Raw genomic sequence first — 14,082 nt, 5'->3', positions numbered from 1 at the left:
ATAGGCTGGAAGCTGTTATGCTCCTTATCTTCCAGCTCCCTGATTCGGTCCTCAGCTGCTGTTGCTCTGTGGGAGAGGCTTTCCATTCAGTTTTTCATTTCATCTACCAAGTTTTTTAGCCCTGTTACTTGAGTTTGGAGTTTTCTGATTTCTACCTTTGTGGTCTGTTCAGCTTCATCTATGCTCTCTTTGAGTTTTATGAGCATCCTTTATATTTTTACTCTAAACTCGTTATTTGAGGGGCTGTTAGGTGGTGGTTGGTATCTTTCCGGTCATCAGAACTGTCATCTTCGTTCTCTATGCATGCTGTTGCCCTGCATTGTTTCCCCATTGACATGCTTGTAGTGTGGATTTTACTACATGTTGTGGTGGGGTTCATGGGCTAGTTCATGACACAAAGCAGAGCAGCTGTACTCCTTTGGCTCCACTCTTCCTGGGCGGAGTCAGCCTACCTTGTGCCCAGTCCTGAGGAGATTATGTCTGCTGGGGCCTTCCTTGGCTATTCCATGCAAAAAAGCAGAAAAGCAGGCAAGGAGCAAGGCAGGAAGCTAGGCAGAGAGCAAAGCAGCGGCCTTTTATGTCTTTTTCGTGCCCCCAAACACAGCAAGAATCAGGCTCCACCCTTTGTGGGTGATGTCAGTCTACCTTGTGCAGTACCCTGTAGGAATTATGTCCGCTTGGACCTTTCTTGGCTTGTGCGGGACCCTGAAGAGATTATATCTGCTGGGCCTTTCTTGGCTGTCTCACACAGAAAAGTAGGAAACTAGGCAGGGAGCAATGCATATTGAAACTGGGTTGTTTTTTTTTTTTTTTTAAAAACTCAAACATGCCCACTATAGGCTAGAGATATTATTCACTGTCTCAGAGCACTGGCATTGCAAGCATAAGATGGGTGAGTGATTTTCGTGGTACTTTCATAGGCATTGCATGATCCTGGCAGCTCTGTACTAATCCCCAATACTGCAAATGATTTTCAGCAGTAGGCAGCAAGGTGTGTGAGAGAACACAAATAAAGAATATTACAGAGTCAGGAGAAAATCCTGGCCTGGTGTGGCCCCCGAAACAACAAAACAATTTTCTGCTTTTGTTGCACGGTTCCCAGTACTCTCAGGACCCCCAGCACCGCAGTCGGAGTGGAGTCACTCACTCTCGGGCAGCCAGACTTCTCTTTTAGGTTCTCTTGAGCCTCCGGCTCAGCCGTCTCTTGATGGTGGTCTTGACATCCTGCGGGGGGTAGTGACAATTCCAAGTCCTCTTCCAGGGGCAAGTCGTCAAGCAGCGTCACTCTGGATATAGATAAAGTTGAGGAGCAGAGCGGCCTTCTTGCGGCCGGAGGAGGTGACATTGTGGGAGATCTCAAAGATGTTATATGTCTGCTTGCCAGGTCGCTGGTCTCTGGGTTCTCGTCCCAGACAGGTGATCGATCTGCCACCTCCAGGATGGTGTCCATTTTGTCTCCTACCAGTAAATGGGTCCCCAACTTCACAAGGGACTCTAATAAAAATGATAGCGGTCCTCCTCAGGCACTCTTGGGGGTTGCCCAGGAACGCCTAAGTACCGCCAATTATTTTGGTGCCTTGCATGGATGTCAGCGCTGATGTGTCTCATCAGAGGATAATAGCCGGACTTGACCGGGCTCAACCTGGCAGAGGGGGTCCCCCTGTCCTATTTGCTTGGGAGCTGGCCAAGGTGATGAGGGCCCGGAGGATGACTGCCTCATCTTCGGAGTGGAAGGCATCCTGAACCGACGACGTCAGCAAGCCGTCATAGTCTCAGGTTGGGAGTCATTCACCTCTCAGCACGCTGGGACTCAGCTTCTCACCGAGTCTATGAATTAGAACAGTTAATTCCTCAGTGGCCTGGTTCTTGTCCTCCAAAAAGTTTCATAACGAAGGTTGGAGACAGCTGACTTGAATTTATTGCATCCCTTTTAATTCATGAATTATATTCTTCTGGTGGAGGCAATGTCTTTGCATCCTCAAAATAAGACAGCTAGAGTTTGGAGCCTGCAAACTTCCAAACTTCCATTCCACGTCACTGTCATCCTCGGCCTCCTGGTAGGACCTGTTGATCGTGGCAGTGAGCACTTTGAGCAGCATTGCCACCATGATGGGGATGTTGTCGATGACATAGAGGGCAGAGCCATTGTTCTCAATGAACCTGTGGTCATATTTGAGCATGACGGTCGTGACATGAGACAAGCCACACTTGGACCAAGACAGTGTCTTGAAACTTTCTTCTACACTACTGTCTGCAGATCTGTAGAGCTTCCTCTGAGAGACGTCAAGGCACAGTTACTTCCCCGGGGAGAAGCCCATGGCCACATCAGGGAAGGCCACCAAGCTCTGGGGACAGGACTTAGATGGTGAGAGCCCATCTTCTCCAGCCTGGATTATTCCTGAATAGCAGCAGTACCCAAAGTCCTAGCCGGGACCACGCGTGCACTCAGGTAGAAAATTGTCATTCTAGGGCCCCTCTGGCCGCCGGGACCCACTGGCACTGCCGGTCTGGGACCCGATGGTGGCAGAAAGGCGCTTCCCCCTCGTGGTTGTCTGCAACAGAAGTGGTATTTTCTATCTTGTTGATCTTCTGAAGGCTCATATTTGCTCACAATGGGGCCGGAGTTACTGACCCAGTTCTGGTAAAGAACCAGAAACTCCTCTGGGAATGGATCCTGGAAGGAGCATTTTAGCAGCTCTGTGAGGCATATCGCTGTGATGCTGCTGTCTTCCAAACTTCTGGCCTTGTCAGGACAGGCGCACGTTCTGTGGGAGCTGTGGGAAGTTGTACGCACAGAGCACCTTGGCTTCCAGGAGGGCCTCAGAGAACTGAGCCGAGCAGTTTCTCTCGTCCAGCTTCCTCATGTCCACATCCTGGAGTCCTGAGCACTTCAGGAGGAGTCTCAGCGCCTCCTGGGCACTTGGCTTCCATAGAGGTCGTTGTGCTTAGCTTCCATAGAGGCTCCAGAGGAGCACAGTGGGGTGAGCCCCTTGGAGACCATGGGAGGGATGACTGCATGGGGCTGCCTGGGTGCGTGATGTCAGTCTAGTGGGGCATGCGAGGATCCCCAAGCAGTCTGGGGTGGGGCCTGAGCCTCAAGTCACTGTGGTAGGAGATCTGCAGCAGTAGCGCCATCAGAAACTCTGGGAATAGCTGTGCCGTTGTCTTCCTGCAGGAAGCCAACAGCCGCAACACGCAGAGGGTCTGGCAAGCCATGCTGGGCACCACATGTTGCTGGTGTCGAGTTGAGGGAGATGTGCTGCTCTGCAGTGTGTGGTCCTCCAGCTTGCTGGACTTTTCCTTGGGCATGCAGGATGGTCTTGACAACCTGCAGGCCATGCTGGACTCGGCACCCACTGCCTGCCGCATCAAGACCAGGATCTTGTCCACAGGATCAAGCTGCCAGTCCACCAGCTTAAAGATGGCATTCTTGGGGGAGGGCAGGTGAGCGGCGAGACCCACCTGCAGAATAGCCGCCCTTAGGAAGGGCAAGGACTACTTGATGAGCTGTTTGTAGGTGGTGTCCAGGATCCGAGCCACCTTGAGCACTTTAGGGGAGGGATTTCCCAGGGTCTGATGCAGGATGCTGTCATCAAATTGTCCTTGGATATATATATATATATTTTTTTTGTCTTTTTTTGGTTTAGGGGTCACACCCGGCGGTGCTCAGGGGTTCCTCCTGGTTCTGCACTCAGAAGTCACTCCTGGCAGACTCGGGGGACCATAGGGGGCATCGGGATTTGAACCGTGGTCTGCTTGGGTCAGCTGTGTTCAAGACAGGCTCCTTACCCTTCCAGGAGTCCTCAAACTTTTTAACAGGGGGCCAGTTCACTGTCCTTCAGACTGTTGGAGGGCCAGATTATAGTAAAAACAAAAATTATGAACAAATTTCTATGCACACTGCATATATCTTATTTAGAAGTGAAGAAACAAAATGGGAATAAATACAATATGTGGCCCGCGGGCCATAGTTTGAAGACCATTTCCACTCTTGGATATTTTTGTTTTGTTTTGTTTTTGGGCCACACCCGGCGTTGCTCAGGGGTTACTCCTGGTTATCTGCTCAGAAATAGCTCCTGGCAGGCACGGGGGACCATATGGGACACCGGGATTCGAACCAACCACCTTTGGTCCTGGATTGCAAGGCAAACGCCGCTGTGCTATCTCTCCGGGCCCTCTTGGATATTTTTTATTATTTATTTATTTTTTTTGTTTTGCTTTTTTTTGGGCCATGCCCGTTTGATGCTCAGGGATTACTCCTGGCTAAGCGCTCAGAAATTGCCCCTGGCTTGGGGGGACCATATGGGATGCCGGGGGATCAAACCTCGGTCCTTCCTTGGCTAGCGCTTGCAAGGCAGACACCTTAACTCCTCGCCGGCCCCACTCTTGGATATTTTTAAAAGGAGAGTCCAACTGGAGTCAGTCTGGTACTAAATGTTGGCCGCTAGCCTGAGCAATTTTATTTTTATTCCTCTATCAGGTATTGGGCTGAAATTCCATCTTGGAGGTGGGAGGCAGGTACCAGGAGTTTCCCGGTAGGTATTTCCTTGATGGATGAATTGTATTTGGCGATACTCTCACTGTGGCCCTTGGCAATGCAGAGCAGGTGGCAGAAGCCCAGGGACGCCTGCCGAGTCACCACCACATTCAGATGGAAACAGCAGGGACAGTTTCGCTGCCAGGACACCCAGACACGGGGCATCCATGCTTGCACATCCAGTGGCAAAATTGGAGGCACTTTCTGGGAGGCAGAATTAAGTACTTGCTTGCAGAAGCCCAAGGGTCCCATGGCTGCCAAGGGCTGCAGGGCTGCAGACTGCAGCGGAACTGCAGAGGCTGCGGTTGGGGTCTGGATCTGCAAGGCTCGAAGGGGCCTGTGAGACCCAGTTGCCTGGTGGGGCCTCGAACCCACTCAGGGATGCCAACTTGTTGCACTGCCCACCTGGGCCTGAGAGAGGGGAGAGAAGAAACTAAGCAAACCTTTTTTTGTTCTTTTTTTGGGCCAGACCCAGTGATGCTCAGGGGTTACTCCTGGCTATGCGGCAGAAATCGCTCCTGGCTTGGGGGAGCATATGGGATACCAGGGATCGAACCAAGGTCCATCCTGTGTCTGCTATGTGCAAGGCTGACATCCTACCACTGTGCTATTGCTCTGGCAATTTTTTTTACTTTAAAGAAAATGCATCACATAGTTGACATAACTAACCACAACACATTTGTTTCAAGATAAAGGAAAGCAAAGGTATTGAGAAAAATAGAAAGAAAAACTAAAAGCGAAAATGGAAGGCAAGAAAAAAGAAGGAAGAGAAAACTCAGTAGCAACTATATTGGTGGACATTACTGTGTCTTCAATAAAGTCACTTGTAAGCTCTTTTTTTTTTAAAGATAAGAGATAAAAAATGGGCGCCGGGAAAGTGGCGCTAGAGGTAAGGTGTCTGCCTTGCAAGCGCTATCGTAGGACGGACCACGGTTCGATCCCCCGGCGTCCCATATGGTCCCCCCAAGCCAGGGGCAATTTCTGAGTGCATAGCCAGGAGTAACCCCTGAGCGTCAAACGGGTGTGGCCCAAAAAAACAAAAAAAAGAGATAAAAAATGTACGAGATAAAAGGTGTGTGTGTGGCAGTTGTTTGCATAGACACAGCTAAATTTGGAGAAGATAGAAAGGAAAAAACTTTGGCCTAAAAACAGAGACCTTAGCCATGAAGTATTCTGGCAGAGGACTGACTCCAGGCTCCAGGCATAGTAGGTTGTCAAACCCCAAAGACTTTCTCTGTGTTAGGCGAACGTGATAACCACTACGCTACGGAAACCTCGCTGAGACTTTCTCTATGGTCCAGTGAAAGCTCTAGGTGTCTGGTTAGAGATCCTGGATGCTGTTCAGATCTTATGTTGAAGTCAGGGTGACAAAGTGGAGCATCTTCCATTTTCATCTCACCATGAGGTCTGCCCTTCATTCTTGTTCTCCGTTTATGACCATTGATTTCAGCTTTCACTTCAATGGTGGCATTTGCGTGGGGGGCACCCGTGTTCATCTGAACCTCCTGCTCCAGGCTTATTGATCTTGTGTTCCATATTGCTGGCATTCTTGCGAGTGGCAGTCGGTTCTTTCTTTGTCATTTTTTTTTTTTACAGCAAACAGGATATATTTTTATAAGCAGATATTTTACCAGGACCCAACATATAAACATGAGTTTAGAGAAAAGGTGACAGGAAACCACAAATGCAAAGGAAAGAGATAGGGATGGTTTGGAAAAGTGGGGTGTTTATTGTCAAAGGTTTTGTGGCTTGAGAATGTTGTAGGGATAAAGTAGTTGTAATGGGGAAGACATGATATAACAGAGGGTAGGGCATTTGCCTTGCATGTAGGTTTGATCCCAGTCATCCAGGAGTCCTCCCTGAGTACCACTGGGAGTGGCCCAAAAACAAAAACGAAAACTAGTTTGAAGAAGAGTCATCTTGGGGTCAGATTATAAAGGATTTGAAACACAGAGGAAGGAGTAGAGTTTATTCTGTGGATCAGCATTTGTTCTCACGATTTTCTCCCACTTTTGTAGGTGTGGAGGGAGTGCCCCTTTTCCTGTGGGCCTGTGCCAGTGGGGGCGGGGGCGGGCCTCAGCCGTTCTTCCCCCCAGGAGCCATTTCTGATTTTTTTAGTATATATGCTGCTGAAGCAGGCTTGGGGGACCCTATGGGATGCTGGGGATTGAACCTGGGTCCGTCTTGGGTTGGCCATGTGCAAGGTCAATGCCCTACCGCTGTGCTGTCTCTCTGGTCCCCCACCACCGCAGAGCAATTTCCGAGTGCAGGGCCAGGAGTAACCCTGAGTGCCACCAGGTATGGCCCACCCCCCCCCCAATAAAAGTTATAAAGGAAAATGTGAAAATGCTTATTAAAGCTCCACTCCTAGAAGGTGACTTTGTAGTTGATATATAATAAAAAATGTGTTGCATCCATAAAAACATAAGCTATGTGCTTTTTTGGGTGGGGGGAATGGTGGAGTGGGGAGGCCTCCCAGGGGCTCCCAGTTAGCCCATTAGGAGGTTGGATGTTAAAGTCTGAGAAAGTGGAACTGCTCGGGCTCTGTGGCGCACAGGTCATCCAGAGTGACTGAGGGTGCTGGTACAGACTCTGTGCTCAGGGATCGCTCCTGGGTGGATGCAGGGACCCTGTGGGGTGCCTGGGGTTGAAATCAAGGCAGGCAATTGCAAGGCAAGCGTCATACCTGCTCTACCATCTCTGGCCCCTGTACTTTGATTTTCAAGGTTCACAGCATGTGTGGGAGGCTTTCCATTCTGTGGACATGGAGCCACTCACTTATATCTTGGAAATGAGCTTTCTGTATTTGAGCTGTGCTCTGATCCAGGATTTTCCAGAGTAGGCAGAACCTTCCTAGGAGGCACTTGAGCGAATCTGGGAGGGAAGCAGTGACCTTGGGTGCCATTAGGGGGTGCTTGTTGCTCGTATTGATAGGCCAAGTAAGCTGGGGAACCTGATGAACTTCATGTAAATTATACAGTTTCTCCAAGGTTTCGGAATGATTGACACTGGAGAATTTTAGTTTAGTGGTATTTTTTTTTGTTTTGTTTTGGTCCACGCCTGACGGTGCTCAAGGTGTTACTCCTGGCTCTGTGCTCCGGAAGGACTCCAGGCAGGGGTGCTCAGGAGACCATGTGAGATTCTGAAGATCAAACCCAGGCCAGCATTGTGCAAGGCAAATACCCAAACCGCTATACTATCTCGCCAGCACCCATAAGTGAAGGATTTCCCTGCACAGTGCCCATCTCATCTCGTTAGGAACTTGGGGTACAGCTCTACTGTCTGCTGTGATCATCCCTTATAGAGGAATACCTTGTATATTTATCTCAAGTGCTAAGTGAATCTAAGAGTATGAATACTCTTCATATAGTAGAGCCCAGGAAGCTGACTGGGGGCCAGATATTTATGGCTTCATTGTGTGGAAACCCCAACTTCTTCCAGAGAGGAGGATGTATTCCTGTTCTTTAAGGTTTCTGGGGAGACGTAACAAACTGCTTTACATTTTTGTGGTTTTAAGATAAAGTTGCCTCAACCTTGTAAGTAATCGGGGGAGACAAAAAAAAAAAAATCCCAGAATCATAGGGATGAAATTTGGCAAAGTCCGGAGTCATCAACCCATAAAGGAATCCAAGACCGTTTCAGTTTTTCCAAAAAGTATTAACGCTCCAAGGGGGTGCAGATCACTTTATAAGGTTTAAACTCTTCTCTCTGTTTTCAGGTGTAGATAACATCTTGAAGTAAGCATACTTTCCAGATGCCCTGATCATCCTTGGAATGCCCCAATTCTCCTTTAGTTCTGGAAACTTCCTGTCCCCAGTAAGAACCCATTTTCCCTTACAAGGGGTTCTGTTTCCCACCTTCTCTCCCAGATATTGGATCTCTGAAGTCCAGACTGACTTTTACCACTTTTTACGGCCAGACCAGTCTTAAGAATGCACTTAACACAAACATATTCCAGATGTGGTCTGGTTCTGGCAGGAGAGGCATGTTACCACTATATCGCAACTGCTCTCAGGAGTGGGATTTCTGCAGGAGACGCTTATGTCTGTCCATCTGTCCGTCCCTTCCTTCTTTCCTTCCTTCCTTCCTTCCTTCCTTCCTTCCTTCCTTCCTTCCTTCCTTCCTTCCTTCCTTCCTTCCTTCCTTCCTTCCTTCCTTCCTTCTTTCCTCCCTCCCTCCCTCCCTCTCTCCCACCCTCCCTCCCTCCCTCCTACCCTCCCTCCATCCCTTCCTTCCTTCCTCCCTTTCTTCCTCTCTCTTTCCTTCCTTCCTCTTCTTTCTTCTTTCCTTCCTTTTCTCTTTCTCTCTTCTTTCTTTCTCTTCTTTCTTTTTCTTTCTTTCTTTCTTTCTTTCTTTCTTTCTTTCTTTCTTTCTTTCTTTCTATCTTTCTTTCTTTCTTTCTTTCTTTATTTCTTTCTTTCTTTCTTTCTCCTTCTTTTTCTTTCTTTTTCTCTTTCTTTCTTTCTTTCTTTCTTTCTTTCTTTCTTTCTTTCTTTCTTTCTTTCTTTCTTTCTTTCTTTCTTTCTTTCTTTCTTTCTTTCTTTCCTTCCTTCCTTCCTTCCTTCCTTCCTTCCTTCCTTCCTTCCTTCCTTCCTTCCTTCCTTCCTTCCTTCTTTCTTTCTTTCTTTCTTTCTCTCCTCCCTTCCTCCTTCCCGCCTTCCTTCCTTCCCTCCCTTCCTCCTTCCCTCCTTCCTTCCCTCCCTCCCTCCTTCTTCCTTCCTTCCTTCCTTCCTTCCTTCCTTCCTTCCTTCCTTCCTTCCTTCGTCCCTCCCTCCCTTTTTCGTTCCTCCCTCCCTCCCTCCTTCCTTCCTTCCTTCCTTCCTTCCTTCCTTCCTTCCTTCCTTCCTTCCTTCCTTCCTTCCTTCCTTCCTTCCTTCCTTCTTCCTTCCTCCTTCCTCCCTCCCCCCTCCCTCCTTCCTCCCTCCCTCCCTTGCTCCCTCCCTCCTTGCTCCCTCCCTTGCTCCCTCCCTCCTCCCTTCCTCCTTGCTCCCTCCCTTGCTCCTTCCCTCCCTTGTTCCCTCCCTCCCTCCTTCCCTCCCTCCCTTTCTCCTTCCCTCCCTCCCTTCCTTTCTTCCTCCCTCTCTCCCTTCTTTCCTTCCTTCCCTCCTTCCCTCCCTCCTCCTTTCCCTGGCATCCCATATGGTCCCCCGAGCCAGGAGCAATTTCTGAGCGCATAGCCAGGAGTAACCCCTGAGCGTTACTGGGTGTGGCCCAAGAGCAAACAAAAGTAATTATCTGAATGGGATCCAGGGTTTGGTCCCTGACTCAGAAGTAAGCCCGAGTAACACTGACTAGCTCCAAATTGTATCTATTGGGGCTGGAGTGATAGCGCAGATGGGAGGGCATTTGCTGTGTGCACTCGGCAGACCAGGTTGTATCCCCAGCATCCAGTGTGATCCCCCAAACCTGCCAGGAGTAATTTCTGAGCTCAGAGCCAGGAGTAACCCCTGGACTCCACCCAGGCATGACCCATAAACCAAAAACATAAATGGAATTTGCAATCCGGAAATTTATTGACAAGTTTCTGATTAAGACTAAACTATTTTTTGATGGATTGCTTTGGGGCCATGCCGTGAGTTGCTCAGAGATCAATCCTGCCAGTGCTTGGGGACCATTTGAGATGCTAGGGATTGAAGCAGATAGGATGCATGCAAGGCTGTAATAACTATCTGGCTCTTACGACTGAATAAAAAATTTTAATGTATTTAATTTCTTTTTTGGGGGGTGGGGATTTGGACCACATCTGGCAGCACTCAGGGATTACTCCTGGCTCTGGCTTCAGAAATAGCTCCTGGCAGGCTCAAACCCAGGTCCGTCCTGGGTCAACTGAGTTCAAGGCAAACACCTTACCACACATTGCTATTGCTCTGGCCCCAAGACAGAACTTTGTAAGAAAAAGTCTCATGCGATTTGATTTTCAGTTTAACAATCAGAGACATTATTCAACTCTTTCCTGATACCTAACAGTTAAAAGTTTGATCATTTTTCATAACGTTATTTTGAAAATCTTGTCAAGATGAGAAAATGAAGAAACACGTTGATGCATGTAGTTCTGGATGCTCTACATGCCTGAGCAGTTTTACAGAAATGAATTCAAGGCCTCTAATTTGAAAAAAAAAACATAAGAGCGTGTTGTTCCTCTTAGAAATGATCATATATACATTTTCCATCTTCCTTGTGGAGTACAATTTTTGACTAATCAACGGTTTATTTATTTGGTTGTTTTGGGATCACAGTCAATTTTGGTCAGGGGCTACTTCTGGCTCTGCTTAAGGATCCCCCCTCATGAAACTTGGGGGACATTATGGGGTTCTGAGGATTGAGCCTGGGATGGTGTCATGCTAGACAAATGCCCTCCCATACTGGGATGGTGTCATGCTAGACAAATGCCCTCCCATACTATACAATCTCCCGGCCCTTTACTTCACATGAATAATTGGTAAACTTTTTTTTTGGTCACAGTAGTGCTCAGGGATTACTTCTGCCTCTGCACTCAGAAATTACTTCTGGGGGGCCAGAGTGATGGCACAAGCAGTATGGTGTTTGCCTTGCACACGCTAACTTAGGATGGACTGTGGTTCGGTCTCCCAGCGTCCCATATGGTCCCCGAAGTTAGGAGCGATTTCTGAGTGCATAGCCAGGAGTAACCCCTGAGTATCACCAGCTGTGGCCCAAAAAGCAAAAGAAAGGAAGGAAGGAAGGAAGGAAGGAAGAAAGAAGGAAGGAAGGAAAGAAAGAAGGGAAGGAAAGAGAAAGGGAAAGAGGGAGGGAAGGAAGGAAGGACGGAGGAAGGAAGGAAGAAAGGAAGGAAAGGAAAGAGAAAGGGAAGGAAGGAAGGAAGGGAAAGGAAAGAGAAAGAAAAGAAAGAAAGAAAGAAAGAAAGAAAGAAAGAGAGAGAGAGGGAGGGAAGGAAGGAAGGAGGAAGGAAGGAAGGAAGGAATAAATTACTCCTGGCAGACTTGGGGGACCATGCGGGATGCCAGGGATTGAACCCAGAGCAGCTGCTGTGTGTAAGGCAAATGCCCTACCTGCTGTGTATTGCTTCGGTCCCATATTTTTGGTAGTTATTAATTCTTCCTTTAGAATACTATTTTTCTTATTATCCAGTATTTCTATTTGTTACTACTTTCAAATTAGATCTCACCCTTTCGGAGGACCGAGGGCTTCAGGGTCAGTTTTGGAAATTCCAAAGCTACCACCTAGGTGTCACCTTCCCAGAGTTCAGGGACTTTCCTGTTATTTGTTGAGTCTTTTTTAATTTTTTTTGCCCTTTCGATTGCGTGTTTTATTTTAGCAGCTTTCTGAGACCAGGAGCTGCTCTTGTTTGTTTTTTTTTGTTGTTGTTGTTTGTTTTGTTTTGTTTTTGAGCTACACTCGCATTCTTGTCTAGCTCGGGGGACCATCTGAGGTGCTGGGGATCAGACCTGGGTTGAACATATGCAAGGCAGAGTCTTTACTTGCTTTATTATTCCTCTGGCCTCATGGGGAACTAAGTTTCAAAAATTCTTGCATGATAACTGTCTTCCGTCTTCCCCTTGTTGAGCATTTGTGAAATTTTGGGATTCTAGGTTGAAAGTCATTTTCCTGTAAGATTTTTCTTTGTTGTATTTCCTCTTTTACTTTGGATGCTTTTCCTTTTTTTCTTTTTTGTTTGGTTTTTGGGCCACACCCGGTGACGTTCAGGGGTTACTCCTGGTTCTGCGCTCAGAAATCACTCCTGGTTTGGGGGAACCATATGGGATGCTGGGGGATAGAACCTCGGTCCGTCTAAGTTAGCACGTGCAAGGCAAACAACCTACTGCTTGTACCACTGCTCTGGCCCCTGGATGCTTTTTTTTTTTTTTTTTTTTTTGGTTTTTGGGCCACACCCGTTTGATGCTCAGGGGTTACTCCTGGCTATGTGCTCAGAAATCGCCCCTGGCTTGGGGGGACCATATGGGACGCCGGGGGATCGAACCGCGGTCCTTCCTTGGCTAGCGCTTGCAAGGCAGACACCTTACCTCCAGCGCCACCTACCCGGCCCCCCCCTGGATGCTTTTAAGTTTGTTGACCCACAACTCATTTGTAGCTGGGAAATGTCTATTCAATTTGAAAAGAAAAATGGGGCTGGGGGTTTGGACTACACTTTTGAGCTAGACCCGAAAGTTCTCAGGACTTATTCCTGGCTCAGCGCTACTGCTGGTTGTGCTCCAGGTATCATATATGTCAGCTGTGTGTAAGGCTCTCTCTGTACTATCACTCCAACCCACCTTTTTTTTTTTTGTTTATTTGTTTTGGGGCCATTCCTGGCAGTGCTGCTGGGGATTATCTAGTGTTGAGGATTGAAGCCAGGCCTCTGGCACTCAAATCATGCTCAAAAAGTTCTGCCTCCAAGCAAATAATTTTACTTTTCTTTCTTTTTTTTATTGCTAAAATTAAATCTCCCTCTTTGCTTCCCTTTGCCGCTGTTGAAATAACTCAGGTTCCTATTCCTGGCAGTGATGTTTTCACATTTAGTGGTGTGCTTGGCGGGGGTCCACACATCAGGTTGTAAGGCTCAAACGCATTTGTCCACCTGCTTGTCACTTGCTTTCGCTCTTGTGTTGTGATGCTCATGTGCCTTCTGGTTGTACTGTTTGCTGGGGGTCACTGTGATGCCCACACTCGTGCTTGGAGGTATCACACTTTTTTTTTTTTGGTTTTTGGGTCACACCCTGTAACACTCAGGGGTTACTCCTGGCTATGCGCTCAGAAGTTGCTCCTGGCTTGGGGGACCATATGGGCCGCCGGGGGATCGAACCGCGGTCCGTCCAAGGCTAGCGCAGGCAAGGCAGGCACCTTACCTTTAGCGCCACCGCCCGGCCCCCACACTTTTTTTTTAAAAGAAATAATATCTTTATTTAGGGGCTGCAGCAGTGGCACAGTGGTCAGGTGTCTGCCTTGTGTGCACTAGCCTAGGACTGACTGCGGTTCAATCCCTCATGTCCCATATGGTCCCCCAAGCCAGGAACCATTTCTGAGTGTATAGCCAAGAATAACCCCTGAGCATCGCTGGGTGTGGCCAAAAAACCAATAAAATAAAATAAAATATATCTTTATTTAAGCACCATGATTACAAACATGATTGTAGTTGGGTTTCAGTCATAAAAAGAACACCCCCTTCATCAGTGCAACCTTCCCACCACCAGTGCCCCCCATTTTGCCTCCTTCCCCACACTTCTTAGTTGTGAAGCTAGAACGTCTATTCTGGTTGCAACGCTCAGCAATTGTCATCCTTTAGTTATGTTCTCTCACACACCTGGCTGCATGCTGCTGGAGTCACTCACAGAGCTGGAGATTAGTGCAAAGCTTGCCAAGTTCATGTATTATATATAGATGGTGGTACCTGAGATAGAGTTTAATGTTGTTATGTTTGCAGTGCATTTGTGCTAAGCCACTGAGTGAGCTCTTTAGCTCACACTGGAAATGTTCAAGTTGAGTTTTTGTTTTTGTTTTTGGGTCACACCCGGTGGCGCTTAGGGGTTACTCTTGGCTATGTGCTCAGAAATCGCCCTGGCTTGGGGGAC

General features: G+C 47.9%; 1 protein-coding gene across 1 annotated transcript in view; it reads left to right on the top strand.

The window, feature by feature from the left end:
• The window catches only part of DNAH2 (dynein axonemal heavy chain 2), a 140,185-nt gene that overhangs the window by 41,961 nt on the left and 84,142 nt on the right, over positions 1–14,082 (top strand). The gene's annotated exons all lie outside the window — the stretch shown is intronic.

The sequence above is a fragment of the Suncus etruscus genome, chromosome 20 (assembly GCF_024139225.1).
Source record: "Suncus etruscus isolate mSunEtr1 chromosome 20, mSunEtr1.pri.cur, whole genome shotgun sequence".
NCBI classification, from domain to species: Eukaryota; Metazoa; Chordata; class Mammalia; order Eulipotyphla; family Soricidae; genus Suncus; species Suncus etruscus.
The sequence above is the reverse complement of the archived record's forward strand: the minus strand, read 5'-3'. Positions and strand labels throughout refer to the sequence as shown.